The 22950-nt window shown below is 44.6% G+C and overlaps 4 non-coding genes and 1 pseudogene across 4 annotated transcripts; all 5 read right to left on the bottom strand.

Moving 5' to 3' along the window:
- Positions 1-4919: 4919 nt before the first annotated feature.
- Positions 4920-5132, bottom strand: LOC143729957 (small nucleolar RNA U3). Its single transcript, XR_013200203.1, has one exon. It is a non-coding gene; the product is annotated as a small nucleolar RNA U3 (small nucleolar RNA).
- A 13803-nt stretch (positions 5133-18935) lies between these two features.
- Positions 18936-19161, bottom strand: LOC143730041 (small nucleolar RNA U3; annotated as a pseudogene).
- Positions 19162-19315: 154 nt separating this feature from the next.
- On the bottom strand, positions 19316-19529 carry LOC143729963 (small nucleolar RNA U3). Its single transcript, XR_013200209.1, has one exon. It is a non-coding gene; the product is annotated as a small nucleolar RNA U3 (small nucleolar RNA).
- Positions 19530-20990: 1461 nt separating this feature from the next.
- Positions 20991-21203, bottom strand: LOC143729966 (small nucleolar RNA U3). Its single transcript, XR_013200212.1, has one exon. It is a non-coding gene; the product is annotated as a small nucleolar RNA U3 (small nucleolar RNA).
- A 1471-nt stretch (positions 21204-22674) lies between these two features.
- On the bottom strand, positions 22675-22888 carry LOC143729909 (small nucleolar RNA U3). The gene has a single exon (XR_013200161.1). It is a non-coding gene; the product is annotated as a small nucleolar RNA U3 (small nucleolar RNA).
- Positions 22889-22950: the final 62 nt, after the last annotated feature.

Consider the following 22950-nt stretch of genomic DNA (forward strand, 5'->3'; position numbering starts at 1 on the left):
TTCAGCTTTTAGTTAGCTATAATGATGTTTTTTCAAAACATGCATTAGATTGTGGTGAGGCGAAGGGCTTCTCTCATCATATCCGTCTGATGGATGAACGACCATTCCGCCTTCCTTACCGGAGAGTTCCACCAGCTCATTACCAAAACCTGAGGCAGGTCTTGACGGAGATGGAGAATCAAGGCATAATAAGGAAATCCATCAGTGAATTTGCATCACCATTGGTCATGGTATGGAAAAAGGATGGCAGTCTGAGAATTTGCACTGACTTTAGGTTGCTTAATGCCAGGACTCTAAAAGACGCAAACCCACTCCCGCATCAATCAGATTGTCTTGCAGCTCTGGGCGGAAATGTCTATTTTAGCACTATGGACTTGACCTCCGGCTTCTATAACATTCCCATGCATGAGGAGGATAAAAAATACACAGCATTCACCACCCCACTTGGATTACATGAGTACAATCGTATGCCACAAGGTCTGTGCAATAGTCCGGCTTCATTTATGCGAATGATGATGAGTAGGCTTGACGTGGTATTCCAGAGACTCCGCCAACATAATTTGAAGCTGAGTCCGAAAAAGTGTCACCTTATGCGCACCTCTGTGAGATTTTTGGGCCATATCATCGAAGGGGGTGGGGTTGCTGTAGACCCAGAAAAGGTGGGTGTGATTTCTCGCATGACCAAAGATGATCTTATGGAGGAAGACGGAGTAACTCCTTCAGTAAAAATAGTTAAATCTTTTCTGGGGATGGTCTTTTATTATCAACATTTTATATCGTGTTGTTCCGCCATTGCCAGACCATTGTTTGCCCTCACTGCTGGTCAGAAGAGGAAGGGAAGAGGAAATGTCACAAGGAAAGCTGGTACTTTCAGAAAACTAAAGACCTCTGACTGGACAGTGGAGTGTGATGCAAGTTTCAGTGCTTTAAAGGAGAAGCTGTTGAACTGCGCAGTCCTGGCGCATCCTGATTTTTCAAGACCCTTGATTCTGTCCATAGATGATTCTCTAGATGGTTTAGGGGCGGTATTGTCTCAAATACCTCTGGGCGAGGACAAAGCAAGGCCCATCGCTTTTGCGAGTAAAACGCTTAGTGCTTCACAGAGGCGAAATCCAGCTCACCGTCTAGAATTCCTGTCCCCTAAAGTGGATTGTCTGCGAGAAGTTTAGTCATTGGCTTAAAGGACACACATTCTCCGTCTGGATGGATAATAATCCTCTAACCTATATAATGACTAAACCGAAGCTTGATGCCTGCGAACAACGCTGGGTCGCGAAGTTAGCCCCTTATACCTTTGAGATACGTCACATAGCGGGCAACAAGAACATTGTGGCTGATGCTCTTAGTCGAGACCCTTTTTCAAAGACAATCGGTCATAGGCTACTAAATGAACAGTATGAGAGGTTGCTGTCTGAAGCTGAGGGATTTAGTGAGGAAGGGATCCAGGATACTTTCCGACTGAAAGTTCAATGTCAGCTGCAGGGGTCGAAGACTGACACATGAGAGATATTTCCAGTGGCTAGCTCGGGTACTTGCTGTGTTGGCGACATTCATGCCATTTGTGAAGCTCATGACAACTGGGAGCTGGCAGTGGAGTCTAGGGCAGTGCAGTTGATCCAGTCTGTTCAGCAGTTTGTACCATCAAGTCTGGACACATTACCTGAACTCTCGCTACTAGAACTTCAACAAAGACAGGAACAGGATCCTAACATATCTGTGGTTGTTCCTTTTGTGACTCGCGGGAGAAGACCTTCCAGACGTGAGAAAGCAAACCTCAACCCAAGTGCACTTTCTCTCAGCAAACAATGGGAGAGACTTACCTTCCTGGATGGCATACTCTATCGAGTGAGCAAAGACCCGTTGAGTAAGCACAGAAGACATCAATTTGTGCTCCCTCAGAGTCTTAGAACCAAATCGTTGAGTGGTATTCATGACCTTGCTGGACATCAAGGGCAGGCAAGAACGCTTCATTTAGCGAGGCAACGATTTTACTGGCCTAAGATGGAGCAAGACATCAAGTCTTATGTTAAATGTTGTCAAAGATGCATGCTTGCTAAAACGCCTGAGCCATCCGCTAGAGCCCCGTTGGAGAGTATCAGAACTTCAGCGCCCATGGAATTGGTATGTTTGGATTTCTGGAGTGCAGAAGTGCAGAACTCTAGGCAGAACTCTGTTGACGTGCTGGTGGTCACGGACCATTTTACAAAATTAGCTCATGCATTCCCATGTGCAAATCAGACGGCTAAGCAAGTGGCCAGAAAGCTGTGGGATCACGTTTTCTGTGTCTATGGCTTTCCTGAGCGTATACACACCGATCAGGGCGCTAATTTTGAGAGTGGTTTAATCGCAGAGCTACTTAAATTGGCAGGAGTTGCTAAGTCACATACCACAGCTTATCATCCAATGGGCAATGGAGGAACTGAACGATTTAACAGGACTTTAGGAGGTATGTTGCGTTCCTTGCCCCTCAAAGCTAAACATCAGTGGCCTCAACAAATTCAGACTCTTACATTTGCTTATAATTCCACTTTGCATGAAACAACAGGTTTCCCACCGTTTTATCTCATGTTCGGCCGTGTACCACGACTTCCAGTAGACTCGATGTTCAAACAGGTACTCCGAGATCCTGTGGTGGTTGATTATGGTAGTCACGCCAAGATGCTACTCTCTCATCTCCATGAAGCAGCAACTATCGCGCAGCAGCATGCTGTCAAAGAACAGAAAAAACAAGCTTGGGGATATAACAAAAGAGTTAAAGGCACTCACCTAAGCGTTGGAGATCGTGTGCTGATTGCTAATAAGGGAGAGCGAGGGAAGAGAAAACTTTCTGACAAGTGGGAGTCAACGGTTTATGTTGTCATCAATCGGAATCCCCAGTACATATCTATGTAGTGCAGGATGAAAAAGGATCTAAAAGGGTTGTACATCGCAATCTCTTGTTGAACATCAGTTTCTTACCTGTTCAGACAGAACTTGGAGGAGTCAGTAATCCATTTCTCGATGACTGTGATGATGGAGGGTCAGGTTTTCATCAGCAGCCCCAGGATTTTGCAGATTGGTTGGAAAGTGAAAGTTCAGAGAGACGAACAAGTCTCTGGGTGTTAGACGAAACAGAACATTCCCTGGGTCAAAGCTCAAAAAGCGAAACTGGATCTGTGCAGTTCCATGCTGCGGGAGAACAGCAGAGTGAAGATGGTGATTGTTCTAAGAAGTCCTGTGATGCGGACAATCATATTACAGAGCCTTTTAATGATCAGACGGACTGTTTTAGTCTTGATTGTGAAAGAGTCAATCCCATAGTGGAGGAAAGAGTCAATCCCATAGTGGAGGAAGGAGTCAATCTCATAGTGGAGGAAAGAGACAATCCCATAGTGGAGGAAAGGGACAATCCCATAGTGGAGGAAAGGGACATGCCCAATACAGAACAGCCTAGTTCAGAGACTACAGACCGAGACACTCAGGGTGTAGAGAATCCTCAAGAACGAGTTACACGTGCTGGAAGAGTGGTTAAGAAGGTCAATCGTCTTATTGAATCTATGGCACAAAAACAGTTGAAGATTAAATCACTTACAAGCACATTGGGTAGAAAATCCCAGTCACTACTTACCTTGTTTTAAGAGTTATTCCATAGTCTAAGTTCATATTTTCTGATGCACTTGAGCATTATCCTTGTGGCTGTAAAGCAATTAATTTGATGTAACATAGATGTTATACATTTGACTTGAAGATTTGTGGGTTAAAACCCGGTATGGTGTAAAAGGCATCATTTTATTCTGGGAGTTTTTTAAGGCCTGATCACCCTTAAATTTCTCTCAACCTTTTAAGAAGGTAGCATTTTCAGGCTGAAATGGGTAGAGAGATTTTGGAGACCCCAGTCAAGTGTATGAGTGAAGTTGGTTGAGTCTTTGGGATTTTGGTGAATTCAGAAGGGGGAGAATGTAATGGGTATTAATTATAACTTGTGTTTTAAATTTAAATTCACACAAAATCCTAATTGTCCTGTTACATATGTATGTAAGAGAAGAAAATAATTAATTTTCTATATATATCTGAGTTTTGCGTTCGTCGCAGTTGTGACGTCATTGTCGCGTTGCGCGCGCTCTCGCTTCAGTCCGCGGGAGGTCTGAGCGGAGCGAGGTATGTAATGTGTGCACTCCTGAAGTGTGCACTTCAAAAGAGTGTTATAAGGGAAAATAATCCCTAATTAAGTGATTTGATTTTGTTAAAATGTAAAGGAGTATGTACAAGTATGTGATTTTCCCTTTTGAAGCTGTTTTCCCTGCATGAGTGAAAGTTTAACCGAGTGAATGCAGTATCACGTTGTTAGTATGTTAGTGTGAAAGTAGGCCTGTGAAGCCTGTCTGTTGATATCTTTTCTATGTTCAAATGTTTGAGAGGAGAAGGCTGATTAAAACCACACTACATTGAATGCAACAAATAATTACTGCATTTTTCAATTCATGCAGGTATGGTTATAAATTGTTTTTGTGATTTCTTTGTGTTCAACCGTATTGTCATATAAAATGCTGGAATGATTTAAAGATGTATATTTTATGAGTTTGATTGGTGTCAATGTATATTCAGAAATATATATATATATATTGTATATTGTTGATACACCTGATGTTATATTAATTATTACTATTTTCTTTATATTTTTTATTACTGTAAATGAGATTGTACATTGTGAGCTCGCTTCAGTCCGCGGGAGGTCTGAGCGGAGCGAGGAGAAGGCTAATTAAAACCACACTACATTGAATGCAACAAATAATTACTGCATTTTTCAATTCATGCAGATAAAGAACCTCTGAACCAGCGTTTCGACTTCAGTCTTTATTCATCACACAACACAACACAAGGCAGAGGGGTAGCCGAGTCGTAATAGCAGAGACACGCAAGCCCGAACCGGCTACACAAACACCACTCAGAACATACTCCTTTCTTCAATATTGCAAAAAGCAATACAGAACACTCATCAACGACACAGAGCTCACAACCAAAGTCACTGCTCTGTGCCCAATTCATGCTCAGAAACGAGCATTGTGACTCTTCTTCAGAGGTTGGGAGACAAGCATTTCGGAACACATTTCCAAGCAAGGAACTATAGAAATGATCCCTGAAAATATACTCTTAACAGTTTATAGACACTCAATTGGCTTTCCAATCTGCTGCGCTTCTCCTCTAAAATGGTTTTGCGTAGTTGAATTTTGTAGGCGCTAAAGTTTACATGACATTTTAGCAGACACATCGAGGCCAAAAGCAGAAAGGACTTCCACAATCTCTTTGAAGCCGACTGTTAAGATATGTGAAATACAAACAACAATCCATAATTTCTTACTTTTTTGCAGCATAGCTACCCGTTTCATGCTTTGTAGTTCATTCGTTCGTTGAAGCCAAATTTAGAAAACCTTTAATAGAAGTCACACACACACATTAACAATTCTTTATGTAGACATTTAACTCTTCTTACTCTTCAGCTGGTTTCTCTCTTGGCCGACGTGTGCTTCAGCACCTCATACTGAAGAATTCTGTCCTTTGAACCATCTAACCTTGAGTGTAGCAGAGTTCTCAATTTTATGGTGACCTCCATTAGGCCATCATTGCCTACAGCTGTGGGTGGTTCCAAGTTTGGAGTGTGAGTAGGTGGAAATGTTCATGATTGATGTCTTTTCCTAGCCGTGAGCTTCTCCATTGGTCCTGGGCTCCTCTTTACAATATTGGACTGCCACAAAGCGTTCCAGAAAAACTTCTAAAACAATCCACTTTCTCAAAAGGCACAAATGTCAAACAACGCTCAGATCATACCACTTTCTTCAACATCTACAACAGCAAAACAGAAACTTCATCAACGACACAGAGCTGACATCCAACGAAAAAGTCAAAAACCTACAAACAATTGCTAACTTAAGCATTTCAGAAACTTGACATTGATAGCTTTCTTAGAAAACTTGCGATGGCTGACCTCGCACTGGGGACATATCCAAAGCTCTCTTTACTCTAAAACCCACTTTTTGCAACTGCTGTCTTAGACAACACACAGTTCCGCATTTCAACAAAGTTTACTGCATAGGACCTACAGATGCAAAAACAAAACAATTCCAAAATGAAACTTAAATACCAAACACCACTCAGAACATACTCCTTTCTTCAATATTGCAAAAAGCAATACAATAGCCCGTTTTTTCAATAACACCTGATTTTCATATCTGCTGTCTTATCCGAGATGCAATACCACATCGCTGGAAACATTTCAAGTTTTTGCAGTGATATTGTATTGTATCTTGGATGAGACAACGTTTGCTTTATACAAAGGATAATGTGACTCGGGCCCCAAGACGAGGAGAGGTTTAAGCTGCCACAAAACACAACCACAAGAGAGACGGGAGCTGTGTTAACAGAAATGATCTTTTATTTAGCCAAGAACTTAGGAATTTAAACTGGTACTTAGGTTCCTTCCGGGCTGTGGTATCAACAAACCGGGCTTTGTTCCACACATCTGTTACAACGCTAGGCCACCTTAAAAGACAGAACTGAAGAAAGGCTCTAACTCTGTCTTCTTACTCTTCAGCTGGTTTCTCTCTTGGCCAACGTGTGCTTCAGCACCTCGAAGAATTCTGTCCTTACAACCATCTAACCTTGAGTGTAGCAGAGTTCTCAATTTTATGGTGACCTCCATTAGGCCATCATTGCCTACAGCTGTGGGTGGTTCCAAGTTTGGAGTGTGAGTAGGTGGAAATGTTCATGATTGATGTCTTTTCCTAGCCGTGAGCTGCTCCTTTAGTCCTGGGCTCCTCTTTCCAATATTGGATTGCCAGAAAGCGTTCCAGAAAAGCTTCTAAAACAATCCACTTTCTCAAAAGGCACAAATGTCAAACAACACTCAGATCATACCCCTTTCTTCAACATCGACAACAGCAACACAGAAACTTCTTCAACGGCAGAGAGCTGACGTCCAACGAAAAAGTCACAAACCTTCCAACAATTGCTAACTTAGGCATTTCAGAAACTTGACATTGATAGTATTTAAGGAAAATTTGCAATGGCTGACCTCGAACTGGGCACATATCCGAAGCACTCTTTACTCTAAAATCCACTTTTTGCAACCTCTGTCTTAGACAACACACACACTGTAAAAATGAATACGAATGAATATGCTAAATCTAATCAATAAAATTGAGGCAACAGATTACAAGCAATATTATTAATTAAATTTAACAAATTAGAATTGAGTAATAATTAACCAAATTAATTCCTTAAAAGTTAACCATTTAAAATGAGTAAAATTTACACATTTTCTTAAACAAAAATATCGGAATAACAGACTGACGTCAAAGATGAATTAAGAACACTTTTTTTTATTGCCAACATTGAAGACACCTGATGTTAACAAGCCGAATCACTGAAGGAGAAAACCGTAATTGGTATGTTACCATTATGGTGATCAGTGTTTGCTTAAGTTGGGCTCTTGACTCTTAAATCATTGACTTTAGATTTTGTTTGGCTGTTGTACTTCAGTTATAACAGCCAGATGAACAAATAGAAAAGGTGATCTGATGGTGTTTGTTATGTTTTAACATAATCATTATTTCACTATCCTTTGAGGTTACTTTTGATATGAAAAAAATATCAGCTCTCAGGTTTTATAACGAAATTCAGACAATAAATACTGTTTTGGTGCTTGTAAATGACGTGACAGATCGCGCGCCTCAGTTCAAGTAAACAGATCATCTGTTACTTTTTATTAAAGATACAGTACAACCCACCGAAAGTATACGTACTTTCGATCAATCAGTGTTTTTCAACCACGGAAAGAGGTCAATAACACTGCAGGAGAACAATTATGTCACAGAACGTTACATTTACCTCAGGAAAGCCATTTAATGTTAGTTGACTATAAGAAAATAGCTATAGAGAGGAGTATTTTGCTAAATATGTGCACTATATTACATATTTTAATATATGTTTACTTGTCATTATATAATTGTTATTATAATGAAAATTACGGCATATTACATTTTTATATTTATATTATTATTATATTTATATTGTTTGCATTATATTTAATTTCTCTCTGTATGTTTACAGCATTATGTGAGATATATTTTTTCTTGAGAAAAAATTAAATGCAGGCTATCTACTGTAGCCTACCTAATATTTATCCAAATGAGTCAATATTGAATCAAGATTGAAATTAAATCCAAGAATTTAATTGAAATCATGAAAATTGTGTTAAGCAATAATACAAACAGTAGCCTCAGTAACTGTACCATGTAAACATTATAACATCTTGTCACTAAAAAATAAAATTAATGTTTTGACAATCACAATTACACATTGTGATGCAAGTTTTTTTTAGATACCCCCAATCCGTCTGTTTCTCTTGTGCAATTAAAATATCGTGATAATACCGTATACCGTGATAAAAGCTCAATCAATTAATCGCAGCATGAAAATTTGATACCGGCACATGCCTACTTGGCATGCGTCATTATCCGGGGTCGTGACGTCATCTATGCGCCCTGCTGCTTTCTGCTGGGTTCAGCGTAACGTGTTGCTCGTAAAATTTGCCGAAGCTGTTTATCCACTGTCGGTGCTGTTGGCTGGTCTATGGGCTTGGTTGGAGGGTTGAATGTGGACATTTGAGACAGTGTACGATTTATCGGTGCTTCATGCCAAAGAGCATGTCGGAGACATTCGCCTCCATCTATCGCATAGTCTGGGGATGGTGATTCTGGGACAGCGTGCTTGGTTGCATGCGACAAGGATGATACCTACCTTCTGTATGAGTATTATCTGCCCTGTGTTTTGCTATACGACTTTGTTTGCGCTGTGCCTCATCAACTGCTGTTCTGTTTGGGTTCTGTTTTGTGTGTGTTGTTTTGTTGCGAGTGAGTCGTCTCGAGTGGCCGTTCAAGTGAACCGTTCAGGTGAACCATTTCAAGTGAACCGTCCTAAGCGGCCATTCAAGTGGCCGTTCAAGTGAACCGTTCAGGTGAACCATTTCAAGTGAACCGTCCTAAGCGGGCCAATCAAGTGAGCCATTGCAAGTGAATCGTTCTAAGTGAGCCATTCAATGAGCCATTTCAAGTGAACGGTTTTCAGCGAGGGATGACTCTGTATTTGTGATATGTTTTGAGTTTGTTTCTTTTTTTTGGTTTATTTCTTTAACTAGTCGAGACCGAGTATTTTTGAAAATTATTGTATTAGTGAATTTATATATTTTTTTTTTTGTGGTTGAATTGTATTGCTGAATTTATGTGATTTGTTGTTATTTTTTTGTATAACACTGCTCTTTAATGTCCTTTTTTTCTGTTGTTTGTTGGAAGGGCCTGGGCATCCGGGGGCAGATGAGGGGGCAATTAGGTGGTAGGGTCCTCACTGTGTGTCGTGGTCTTTTCTGACCTGAGTCGTGGAGTGTGTAATGTGCTGGTGTGTGTGCACTGAATAGAGTATTTTTCATAGATGTGATACCTCGAGACTGCCCTTGGGTATGCCCAGGTTTCCCTGTCGCCCACTCTAGAACCTAGTGAATTGAAGAGAGTGATTGCTGGTCAACGCCTTTTATAGAAAAAGAACTGTCTTTTAACAATTAATAAAATATATATGTTTTCAATCACCTATGTCTCTGACTCCAACTGTGGTTAGGATCTGTGCGTGCCTTAGCTTAGATGTCATATTAAATTCTTGGGGCGAAATTCCCCAAGTGACGTAGTCGGAAATAATATACTGAATTGAGCGTGGGTATAAATTGTTGTTACGCCCAATGTCATATAAATAGAGCTGCCGCTCCCACACCACTCTGCCACACGATGAAACATTTAATTCCTGTCATCATGTTATGACGTCATCGCCATTAAAACCGCTTAAAACAAACACGAAAGAAAGATTATCCCGACACGTGCTGCCTCTCTATGTGAGGAAAGTTTTGCGTCAAAAAATGTTTTTTTCACCGCACTTACCACATGAGTAGACATGCAAAAAGTTAGGAAACGTCAAAGCTGTTTAGTATAGCCCTGTTTGTAAATAAGTTCAATAATCAATAATAAATCTAAAAATAAATGAATTTACAATGTTACGAAAGGTAATAATAAAGATCAGGACACAACATTTAAATTCAAATGAATGTGAACATTTATTTTCCAGCCTAATTGATAAATATTTTCTTATTTTCTTAGTACAATAAAAACAAATCTTATGATACAATAACTTATAACATATATACAATAACAAAAACACTACCTACATTTGAAAACACTGTAAAAAACGACTCGGTTACTAACGTAACCTCGGTTCCCTGAGAGGAGGGAACGAGTATTGCGTAAGTAGCTTACGCTATGGGAAAACTCCTTTTCTCGAGAATATTGAAGTCTTTATGTAAAACGCATTGCAGCTGCACAGCTGACAGCAATGAACGAAGGAAGCTCGGTCATTGGCTGTGCTGCGGCAACTTGCTCGAACCAATGACGGGGCGACTCTGAATGCGCGACCAATGAGCGCGCTTCGCTTCCGCGCGCGTCAGAGCCCGCCAAGATGGGCGTGGCCAAGAGCTATTTATTGGGCGCCCCGTCATGAGAGTTCTTTAGGTTAAAACGACTGAAGCGAACTAACCAAGCACAAGCACGGCAGCTTACGCAATACTCGTTCCCTCCTCTCAGGGAACCGAGGTTACGTTAGTAACCGAGTCGTTCCCTTTCGAGAGGTCTCTCCTATTGCGTAAGTAGCTTACGCTATGGGAACACCATGCAAAACGCCGTGCGTGCTGAACTTCGCCTTATGATAGCCAGAGGCAGGTGCCTGAGCTGAAAAGCAAAGTTATCATCCAACTAGCTGGCAGAGGCGAGCTTTATATGTGGGAAAAATACAGAGCGGCTAGAAGGCGCTCAGTGTGACCCAAGCACATACATAATCTAGATACGAACTCGTAGTTCAACTAGTATCATGCTGATAGTACATTGGAATGCAATGTCGGGACCTGTAGGTTGTAGAACCTGATAAATGTGGACGGTGAGGCCCAGCCTGCCGCCGCACAAATATCCTCGATCGGTATCCCGCTCGACCATGCCCAGGAAGAAGCCACACTCCCGGTGGAGTGTGCTTTGACTCCCCAGGGGCATTGAAGTCCCTTAGCTTCATAAGCCAGCGCTATAGCCTCAACTATCCAGTGAGAGATTCTCTGCTTTGAAACGGCGGAACCTTTCGTACGGCCGCCAAAGCATACAAACAGTTGTTCTGTCTGTCTGAATAGGGCAGAACGCTCCAAATACACTCTGAGAGCCCTAACGGGGCAGAGTAGATTAGCGTCGTGTTCGTCTGCTGGAGACGATAGCGCAGTTAGGGAGATAACCTGTGCTCTGAAGGGAGTGGTGAGCACTTTAGGAATATACCCATGTTTCGGTCTAAGGACGACCCTGCAGTCGTTAGGTCCGAATTCTAGGCAGGCAGCGCTTGTCGAAAGCGCGTGCAGGTCGCCCACTCTCTTGACCGTGGCGAGTGCCAGCAAGAGCGCAGTCTTGAGCGAGAGCTGTTTAAGGTGCACGGTTCGGAGTGGTTCGAACGGGGGCCCTTTAAGAGCATCTAGGACAGTAGCTAGGTCCCAGATCGGCACTGAGGGGGGGCGTGAAGGGTTCATCCTCCTAGCGCCCCTTAGGAAACGAATAATTAGGTCGTTTCTTCCCAATGGACGTTCCATTACAGGGTTGTGTGACGCTGTGATGGCTGCCACATATACTTTGAGCGTGGAGGGGGTGCGGCCCGCCTCCAGAAGCCCTTGTAGAAAAGCGAGTACGTTCGTAATCTCGCATGTCTCAGGGTTCAGGCCCTTGGCATTACACCAGTCACTGAACACTTTCCATTTCTGGGCATATAAGCGTCTCGTGGAGGGCGCCCGCGCCTCAGCGATGGTTTTTAGCGCTCCGCTCGTGAGGTTCCTGGTAACCCGTTGAGGGGCCATGCATGAAGGGCCCACAGATCGGGGCGGGGATGAAATATCATCCCGCTGGCCTGACTGAGGAGGTCTGGCCTCAGTGGAATCGGCCGTGGTGCAGATTGCATTTGCATCAGATCTGGAAACCATGTTTGGTTCTTCCAGAGTGGGGCTATGTGGCAGCATCGTGATCGGGGGAAAGGCATATAAGGGGCGGCTCGGCCAGCTCTGGGCGAGCGCGTCCGTGCTCTTCGTGAAGAAAAGAGATCAGTGCGCGTTCTCCTTGGAGGCGAAGAGGTCGATCTCCGCTTTGCCAAAGGTTTTCCATAACCATTGAATCATCAGCGGGTTGAGAGCCCATTCTCCTGGGAGAATCTTGTCTCTGGATAGCATGTCTGCCCCCTGGTTCAGGGCGCTTGGCACATGCGCTGCTCTCAGCGAGCGCAAGTTGTGCTGGGACCATAAAATGAGTCTCCTGGCCATTGAATGCATGGAGCTCGACCTGAGTCCACCCTGGCGATTTATGTACGACACTACCGTCATGTTGTCCGTTCGGACCAGGACGTGTTCGTTTTTTAGATGTGGAAGCAGGGCTCTGAGAGCCAAAGCGACCGCTTTCATCTCCAGACAGTTTATGTGTAGGCGCTTCTCCGGTTTTGACCAAAAGCCGGAGACAGGCCTGCCCTCGTAAAGGGCCCCCTAACCTATTTTGGAGGCATCTGTCGTTATCATCTTTCTCCTTGTGTTCACACCTAGACTCACGCCTGACTGGTACCAGTCGGCGGCTTTCCAGTGCATCAGGGCTTTTATACAGCCGTGGTTCGCGCTGATTAAAAAGTGGCCCGAACGCCACGCGTGAGTAGGGACGCGGCTCTTGAGCCAGCGTTGGAGATGGCGCATATGCAACAATCCTAGCTGGAGTACGGCCGATGCTGAGGCCATGAGACTGAGCATCCTCTGAAACCGCTTGACGGGGGCGCGCACGCCCGCCCTGAATGATGTTGCAAGGCGCCGGATGGTGAGTGCGCGCTCTGATGAGAGACGCGCTGTCATTTGCATCGAGTCTAGAACTATTCCCAGGAAAGAAATCCTCTGGCTGGGAGATAGTATGCTTTTTGCAAAATTGATTCTTAGATCCAGGCATTCTAAATGGCTGATAATCCAAGATCTCTGTGTTATTAACTGACTCTCTGATTGTGCTAGGACCAGCCAATCGTCGAGATAATTCAGTATTCGCACTCCCCTTCGTCTCAAGGGGGAAAGTGCCGTGTCCATACATTTCGTGAATGTACGGGGAGCCAGGGACAGGCCGAACGGAAGTACTGTGTACTGGTAAGACTGTCCCTCGAAAGCGAATCTCAGAAACGGCCTGTGATGAGGCGCTATTGGAATGTGAAAGTAAGCATCTTTCAGATCCACTGAGAGAAACCAATCTCATGGGTGTACTTGCGCGAGGATATGCTTGGTTGTTAACATTCTGAACGAGCGAATCATTAGTGCTTTGTTCAGGTGTCTGAGATCTAGGATGGGGCGGAGACCACCATCCTTTTTCGGGACGAGAAAATAGCGGCTGTAAAAACCTGCCTCGCTCATAGAGGGGGGAACAGTTTCCACAGCGCCCTTTTCTATTAGTTTGCGCACCTCGGTGCGTAGAACCTGTGAACACTCCTTTCTCACTTTCGTCTCGACCACAGTCGTAAAACGTGGTGGTCTGCGAGCGAACTGGAGCGAGTATCCGTGCTTTACTATATTCAATACCCATTTCGGCATATCTGGAATGTTTTCCCATGCCGCTGCGTGTACAGATATGGGCTGAATACAGGCTAGAGGCGGGCCGCTGTGACGTAGGGACCCGGCCAGCGAATCGCCTGAGCTCGTAGCTCTCAGAGGCGCGGGCGCGCGCTGAGCAGCTGAGTGAATGGGCGCGTGTGTGCTTACAACAGCGCGCGCTATGTCTGTAAAACTCGCAGCCTGAGCTGGGGTTGTGTTTGACACTGTAAGGACAGTGTTTATAAGTGGGGGTGCATAAACAGTGGTAGGCACACGCGTCCCTTTTATAATGTTTCCCGCTTTTACTGGGGATGAATTCATAACTGTGTGAACAGTGCTTGTGTGTAGTGGTGCGTACATGACCGTAGGCACGTGATCTACATTCATGGGGCGCGCAGCCTGAGCTGGGAATGAATTTGGCACTGTTTTGACAGTATCTGGGAATGCACACTTTGTGGACATGTGAACCCTTAGTGACACAGGCAGAAAAAGACTCTTTTTGTGTTTTCTGTGCGTCGCCGTAAAACAGCGTTTGTTTGCAGGTGAGCGAGCTCTGTGACTGGCCCATTGACTGCTGTATGGACATTTCCAGCCGCCTGTAAGGGGACTGGGTAATGTTTGAGCTTTTGCAGAGAGAGTGGTCCGGCTTTTGCGAGACACGCACTCTCTCTTCTCATTCCTGTGGCTAGGACGGCTTTCGAGGCTCAGGGTTCAGCACAATCTTGGGCCGAGGACCCCGTCGCTCAGGAGGCGGCTTGCGGTTGTGGGAGCGCGAGCGGCGTCGAGCGTCAGCATGAGGCGCGGGCTGAGAGGCGGTGGGAGCTGTTCTAGCCCGCTGCGGCTGTGGCGGTCTCTGTCTGCTCTGCGATGAGCTGGAGCGCTTGGGTAGGAAATGGCACATAGCTTGTGAAGCGTTCTGGGCCTCAGTGAAGCGATCGGCGAAACCTTTAACCGCCGGTCCAAACAGCCCGCTGGTGGAGATAGGCACGTTGAGAAACGGCGCCTTATCCGCGTCCTTCATCTCCGTCAGAGTCAGCCACAGATGGCGCTCGAGAACAGTCAAATTAGCCATGGCGCGGCCAATAGACTGGGCAGTGGCCTTCGTGGCTCGCAGAGCTATATCAGTTGCGCTGCGTAGGTCCTTAAAGGCTTCGGGTTCGGGGCCAGACTCGTCCATAGAGCGGAGAAGCTTAGCTTGGAACACTTGAAGTACCGCTATTGAGTGAAGCGCTGATGCAGCTTGGCCAGCGGCGGCGTAGGCGCGACCGGCGAGAGCAGAAGTAGTGCGGCAGGGCTTCGAGGGGTGGGAAGTTTTGGCTTTCCATCCGGTGGTGGAGGGCGGGCAGAGATGATTGGCCACAGCCTCCTCGAGGGGCGGCGTTCCCTCGTAGCCTCTTTCCTTCGCGCCGTCCACAGAGGAGAGCGACAAAGAAAAAGAAGGCTTCAGACGCGCAGAGTGGGGGGCTTTCCATGACTTGGTGAGTTCGTCATGAACCTCCGGGAAGAAGGGAGAATGCCTTTGCCGAGGGGCCTGCTGGCGCCCCTGCAGATACCACTCATCCAGTCGGCTTCGGGTTGGTTCTTCGGGAGAAGACCAATCGAGCCCGAGGTCCTCTACGGCCTTCGAGAGGACGCGGATAATCTCCGTATCCATGGTGGAGCCCCCGCTCGTGCTAGCTAGCATCGACGGGGCGGGGTCGAGAGTGGAGCCCGGCCAGTCGTCCGATGCAGCGTCGATGGACAAGCTGTCATCCATTCCCCCATCGTCCTCGGACGCGCCAAAAGTCACAAGGCCCACCACTCTGCTAGAGGGGTGTGGGTCCGGCTGGGTGAACTGAACCGGCGGTGGGGAAGGTAAGAGCGGCGGTGAAGCGTGCGGAGACTGGCTCGGCGTGACGTCACTGAGCTCCGGTTAAGGAAGCCTCTGTGAGCGGCGCTTTTTCTTAGTGCGCGGCTCAAACAGAGGGGTGGGGGCGATAGGCTCGCTCACGGCGAAAACGGCGAGGCGAGCCCGCAGTGCGGAGAGACCCAGGTCATCACATTCCGGGCATCCGCCCTTGGTCAAAGCAGCTTCTGCGTGGTCCCGGCCCAGGCAGCGAGCGCAGATGATGTGACGATCCCCGTCCGGGAGAAGGTCTCTGCACAACGCGCAGGAAGGCATTTGAAACAACGCCTCAGAAAATTGCTCTTTTACAAGTGTCGCGGGGCGAACAGATGTAAAGATACTTGCGTGTGTGGCACGCCGGATGGCTCAGTAGGATGGCGTTCGAAGGCGGCTGAAGGTGCCGACGTCCTCGTATCAATCCCGCTGGTATGCTTTTCAACGGCGGCGAAGGCTTCAATAATCCGGAGGATCCAGCGAAGAAGGTGTTCGCTGAAGGAGATTAAATCTAAAGAACTCTCATGACGGGGCGCCCAATAAATAGCTCTTGGCCACGCCCATCTTGGCGGGCTCTGACGCGCGCGGGCGCGAAGCGCGCTCATTGGTCGCGCATTCAGAGTCGCCCCGTCATTGGTTCGAGCAAGTTGCCGCAGCACAGCCAATGACCGAGCTTCGTTCGTTCATTGCTGTCAGCTGTGCAGCTGCAATGCGTTTTACATAAAGACTTCAATATTCTCGAGAAAAGGAGTTTTCCCATAGCGTAAGCTACTTACGCAATAGGAGAGACCTCTCGAAAGGGAACTTTCATGGACAGTATGCACCACAATACAGTACACAAAAACAGGTTAAGAAAAAATGAACAATAGCTAAAAAAGAAAACTGCTTTAGAACTATTAGTTTCAGTAAACAAAAAAAAAAAAAAAAAAACTTAACGAACAAAATCAGGTTGAAAAGTTTTCCCCAAAGCTCATTTGAACGGTGCAAACAACCCGCATCATTCACTGACGCTTATGCACAGTCCACACAGGTAAACACCGCCTTTCGTGTGCAGCTCCCACACACCACTTTACGACATTTGGCACATGTCTCTTTGGTTTTATTTTGTTTGCAGTACCTCCTTACTTGGCACTGCCGCCTTTTCTCCATCTGCTGCTGCTCCTGCCCGGGTCCTGGCTCTCGCACTACCAGTTGTGAGGTTTTTGATCCCATGTGGTCGGAGCGAAGTTCGCTCGCCAGTCGCATGATGAAGTCCCTCCGTGAAACTTGCTCATTTGTGCACTACTTGTACAATATGTGTGCATTGATTGCAGCCAGGTCGAGGATGTTGTAGAAAACAGCTACTGGCCATCTACGGGAGGGTGCTTTTACTGAATGATTTTCTAGCCATTACAACGTCTACTCCTACCTTGGTCTTGTTGTAGTATGTTACCGTCTCTGGCTTTCTTTTCTGGCCACTTGTGATGCCAACAGCTGTGTGGACAGTGCTGAGGATGCAGACATTCTTTTTTGTTTGCCCTGATACACGGTCAGTGTTGCATCGCCACTTTTCAGCACCTCTGGGAGCTCTCGTCTGCTCTTGTTTACCGTGCCAACCAAGCTGGTTTTCTTGGCCTGAAGTGCCTTTGCCAATTCAAAAGAAGTAAAAAATTGTCGGTGGTGACGTTTCTTCCCTTCCTCAGGTATGGCTCGACCATTTTCAGCACCACACTGTCTGCAAGTCGTTGACCTGGCCTCCTCGTCTCGTCTTTGCCCAGATAAGGCGCACAGTTTACCATATATTTGGTGTCGACATCGGCAGCAAGCCAGAATTTGATTCCGAATTTGTCCGGTTTGTTTGCAATATACTGTATGAAACTGCACCTTGATTTTGTAGGGAATAGCTGCTCATCCACAGTGATGTCGCACGAGGCTTGTAGCAGGCGATGCAGTTATGGACAAATTTATCCCAAACATCACTCATAAGGGCAAACTTGTTGTCTCGCAGGCGTGTGCATCGGGTTTCCCTTCTGTCGAAATGAAGGAATCGCATTATTTCCTGAAACCTGTTTCATGACATGGTCTCCTTGAAAAAAGCGCAGCCCCACCCGGCTGACCAAAAAGTGGCCAAATACATTACTTTTTCACCTTGCGCACCACGAATGCAAATTAAACTAATGAAGGCTTTTAGCTCTTCAACTGTCATGTCCCATAGGTTGTCCTCCTTGACTCGATGGGCCTCAGCCACAGTGCAGTCCCTGATGTGTTTCAGCATGCCATCATCCACCAAACACAAAGAGGCTGTAAGGGCATCTTCTGTACCTGTAAGGGCGCTTGGTGTGCGCTGTGGGGCCTGCCGCTTCTGTTATTACATTTTGGCATTGTCGCCTTCCTCTGTCTTCACCCAACTTTACATAGGTCCACACTGTGCCGTCTTTCGCCGTTTCATGCCTTTGGGCTGAAAGTGGGTTTATTGGGCCAGGCTCGTCATCTCGTGGCGGACTGCATTTTCTTGGCACAGAAGGCACATTTGATGGATCAGGATTTTGCACTATTGCCCAAAAAAAAAAAAAAAGATAAAGAAAAAAAAAAGAACAGAACAGACTAATTATTTTTTAGTTCAAGAAATCATAATCTTGATAGGACTAATTAGCCCATATGATTTCTAATAGCCTGACAAATAATAATAGCAATAGAATAATAATAATGAAAATATGTGTGTGCCGGTGGAGGTGTGTGCCTGACGTAAAAATGTGAATGACTGGATCGGTCATCAGGAAAGTTGCGTGTTTGCGTTGGTCACAGTGGTGGGTGTGTGAGGGGAAAATTAATATGATAACCGATCCGATCGGTAAAGCTATAGCCTGAATTAGGTAGTTAGAGATGGATAACTTTACTTTGAAGTTACGTTACAACGATTATTGAGCTAGTCTGCCTCGCAAAGTATAAAAAGATAGCGAAGAGAAATATACCTGGAATATTATCCGATGGAACAAGGTCAGTTCCAGGATCAGAGATGTCCAGCCGGCTCTTTTTTCGACGGGGAATGAATTCATTATCTGAATCACTCTCAGCGCTGGATGAACTGTGCAGGGACCAAGAGACATCGCTGTCCCTATCCGTATCTGCTCCTCCATCCGATTCCTCATCGTCAAGCATTCTAAGCATGGCTTTAACCTCTGTGGCTGTCATTGTTCTTTTTGATGACATTTTGTTAGCTCAAATGTAAAATATTTATTAGCGTCGGAATAGCGTGAACAAAAAAAGCCAAATCGTTGCTATGCAACGGGGACACTCATTGCAGAGGCGGGAAATGTAGCGGAAGTTTTATGATATCTAATGCGTGCAGTCAAAATGACCGCCATGGCCATTCTAGGTAGAAATACTCAGAACTGTTTTGTGTTTTCTGATTTTAATAAAATAACAGTGCAAAAAGCAATAAAGAACGCTCATCAACGACACAGAGCTCACAACCAAAGTCACTGCTCTGTGTCCAATTCATGCTCAGAAAGGAGTATCATGACTCTTCATCATGGGTTGGGAGACAAGCACTTTCGGAACACATTTCCAAGCAAGGAACAATAGAAATGATCCCTGAAAATATACTCTTAACAGTTTATAGAAACTCAATTGGCATTCCATTCTGCTGCGCTTCTTCTCTAAAATGGTTTTGTGCAGTTGAATTTTGTTGAAACAAAGTTTGCTGCATAGGACCTACAGATGCAAAAACAAAACAATTACAAAATGAGACTTAAATACCAAACACCACTAAGAACATACTCCTTTCTTCAATATTGCAAAAAGCAATAAAAAACGCTCATCAACAACACAGAGCTCCCAACCAAAACCACTGCTCTGCGCCCAATTCATGCTCAGAAAGGAGCATCATGACTCTTCATCGTGGGTTGGGAGACAAGCACTTTCGAAACACAGTTCCAAGCAAAGAACTATAGAAATGATCTCTGAAAATATAGTCTTAACAGTTTATAGAAACTCAATCGGCATTCCATTCTGCTGCGCTTCTCCTCTAAAATGGTTTTGCGTAGTTGAATTTTGTAGGCGCTAAAGTTTAGGTGACATTTTAGCGGACACATCGAGGCCAAAAGCAGAAAGGACTTCCACAATCTCTTTGAAGCCTACTGTTAGGATATGTGGAATACAAACAACAATCCATTATGTCATACTTTTTTGCAGCATACCTACCCGTTTCATGCTTTGTAGTTCATTCGTTGAAGCTAAATTTAGAAAATCTTTTAATAGAAGTCACACACACATTAACAATTCTTTATGTAGACATTTCAGAAACCTGACGTCATTTGAGCACTTAGAAAACATGCTATGACTGACATCGAAATGTGAAATGAACCCGTGTCAGGCCCGTTTTTTCAATAACACCTGATTTTCATATCTGCTGTCTTATCCGAGATGCAATACCACATCGCTGGAAACATTTCAAGTTTTTGCAGTGATCTGGTATTGTATCTTGGATGAGACAACGTTTGCTTTATACAAAGGATGCTGTGACACGGGCCCCAAGACGAGGAGAGGTTTAAGCTGCCACAAAACACAACCACAAGAGAGACGGGAGCCGGGTTAACAGAAATGATCTTTTATTTAGCCAAGAACTTAGGAATTTAAACTGGTACTTAGGTTCCTCCCGGGCTGTGGTATCAACAAACCGGGCTTTGTTCCACATACCTGTTACAACGCTAGGCCACCTTAAAAGGACAAAATAGAACTGAAGAAGGGCAACATCATTAAAGAAGATTTTGCAAGTCTAACTCTGTCTTCTTACTCTTCAGCTGGTTTCTCTCTTGGCCAACGTGTGCTTCAGCACCTCATACTGAAGAATTCTGTCCTTCGAGCCATCTAACCTTGAGTGTAACAGAGTTCTCAATTTTATGGTGACCTCCATTAGGCCATCATTGCCTACAGCTGTGGGTGGTTCCAAGTTTGGAGTGTGAGTAGGTGGAAATGTTCATGATTGATGTCTTTTCCTAGCCGTGAGCTTCTCCATTGGTCCTGGGCTCCTCTTTCAATTATTTGACTGCCACAAAGCGTTCCAGAAAAGCTTCTAAAACAATCCACTTTCTCAAAAGGCACAAATGTCAAACAACGCTCAGATCATACCCCTTTCTTTAACATCGACAACAGCAACACAGAAACTTCATCAACGACACAGAGCTGACGTCCAACGAAAAAGTCAAAAACCTACCAACAATTGCTAACTTAGGCATTTCAGAAACTTGACGTTGATTGCATTCTTAGAAAACTTGCGATGGCTGACCTCACACTGGGGACATATCCAAAGCTCTCTTTACTCTAAAACCCACTATTTGCAACTGCTGTCTTAGACAACACACAGTTCCGCATTTCAACAAAGTTTGCTGCATAGGACCTACAGATGCAAAAACAAAACAATTCCAAAATGAAACAAACACCACTCAGAACATACTCCTTTCTTCAATATTGCAAAAGGTAATACAGAACACTCATCAACGGCACAGAGCTCACAACCAAAGTCACTGCTCTGTACCCAATTCATGCTCAGAAACGAGCATCATGACTCTTCTTCACAGGTTGGGAGACAAGCATTTCAGAACACATTTCCAAGCAAGGAACTATAGAAATGATTCCTGAAAATATACTCTTAACAGTTTATAGAAACTCAATTGGCATTCCATTCTGCTGCGCTTCTCCTCTAAAATGGTTTTGTGTAGTTGAATTTTGTAGGCGCTAAAGTTTACGTGACATTTTAGCGGACACATCGAGGCCAAAAGCAGAAAGGACTTCCACAATCTCTTTGAAGCCTACTGTTAAGATATGTGAAATACAAACAACAATCCATAATGTCATACTTTTTTGCAGCATAGCTACCCGTTTCATGCTTTGTAGTTCATTCGTTGAAGCTAAATTTAGAAAATCTTTTAATAGAAGTCACACACACATTAACAATTCTTTATGTAGACATTTCAGAAACCTGACGTCATTTGAGCACTTAGAAAACATGCTATGACTGACATCGAAATGTGAAATGAACCCGTGTCAGGCCCGTTTTTTCAAGAACACCTGATTTTCATATCTGCTGTCTTATCCGAGATGCAATACCACATCGCTGGAAACATTTCAAGTTTTTGCAGTGATGTGGTATTGTATCTTGGATGAGACAACGTTTGCTTTATACAAAGGATGCTGTGACATGGGCCCCAAGACGAGGAGAGGTTTAAGCTGCCACAAAACACAACCACAAGAGAGACGGGAGCCGGGTTAACAGAAATTATCTTTTATTTAGCGAAGAACTTAGGAATTTAAACTGGTACTTAGGTTCCTCCCGGGCTGTGGTATCAACAAAGCGGGCTTTGTTCCACATACCTGTTACAACGCTAGGCCACCTTAAAGGAGGAAGACAGAACTGAAGAAAGGCAACATCATTAAAGAAGATTTTGCAAGTCTAACTCTGTCTTCTTACTCTTCAGCTGGTTTCTCTCTTGGCCAACGTGTGCTTCAGCACCTCATACTGAAAGGATTCTGTCCTTCAAACCATCTAACCTTGAGTGTAGCAGAGTTCTCAATTTTATGGTGACCTCCATTAGGCCATCATTGCCTACAGCTGTGGGTGGTTCCAAGTTTGGAGTGTGAGTAGGTGGAAATGTTCATGATTGATGTCTTTTCCTAGCCGTGAGCCTCTCCATTGGTCCTGGGCTCCTCTTTCCAATATTGGACTGCCGCAAAGGGTTCCAAAAAAGCTTCTAAAACAATCCACTTTCTCAAAAGGCACAAATGTCAAACAACGCTCAGATCATATCCCTTTCTTCAACATCGACAACAGCAACACAGAAACTTCATCAACGACACAGAGCTGACGTCCAACGAAAAAGTCAAAAACCTACCAACAATTGCTAAATTAGGCATTTCAGAAACTTGACGTTGATTGCATTTTTAGAAAACTTGCAATGGCTGACCTCAAACTGGGCACATATCCAAAACACTCTTTACTCTAAAACACACTTTTTGCAACTGCTGCCATAGACAACACACAGTTCCGCATTTCAACAAAGTTTGCTGCATAGGACCTACAGATGCAAAAACAAAACAATTACAAAATGAGACTTAAATACCAAACACCACTCAGAACATACTCCTTTCTTCAATATTGCAAAAAGCAATAAAGAACGCTCATCAACGACACAGAGCTCACAACCAAAGTCACTGCTCTGTGTCCAATTCATGCTCAGAAAGGAGTATCATGACTCTTCATCATGGGTTGGGAGACAAGCACTTTCGAAACACATTTCGAAGCAAAGAACTATAGAAATGATCCCTGAAAATATAGTATTATCGGTTTATAGAAACTCAATCGGCATTCCATTCTGCTGCGCTTCTCCTCTAAAATGGTTTT

The sequence above is a fragment of the Siphateles boraxobius genome, unplaced genomic scaffold (genome assembly GCF_051911475.1).
Source record: "Siphateles boraxobius isolate OS27281-9 unplaced genomic scaffold, OSU_SipBor_1 8, whole genome shotgun sequence".
In the NCBI taxonomy this organism is placed as follows: domain Eukaryota; kingdom Metazoa; phylum Chordata; class Actinopteri; order Cypriniformes; family Leuciscidae; genus Siphateles; species Siphateles boraxobius.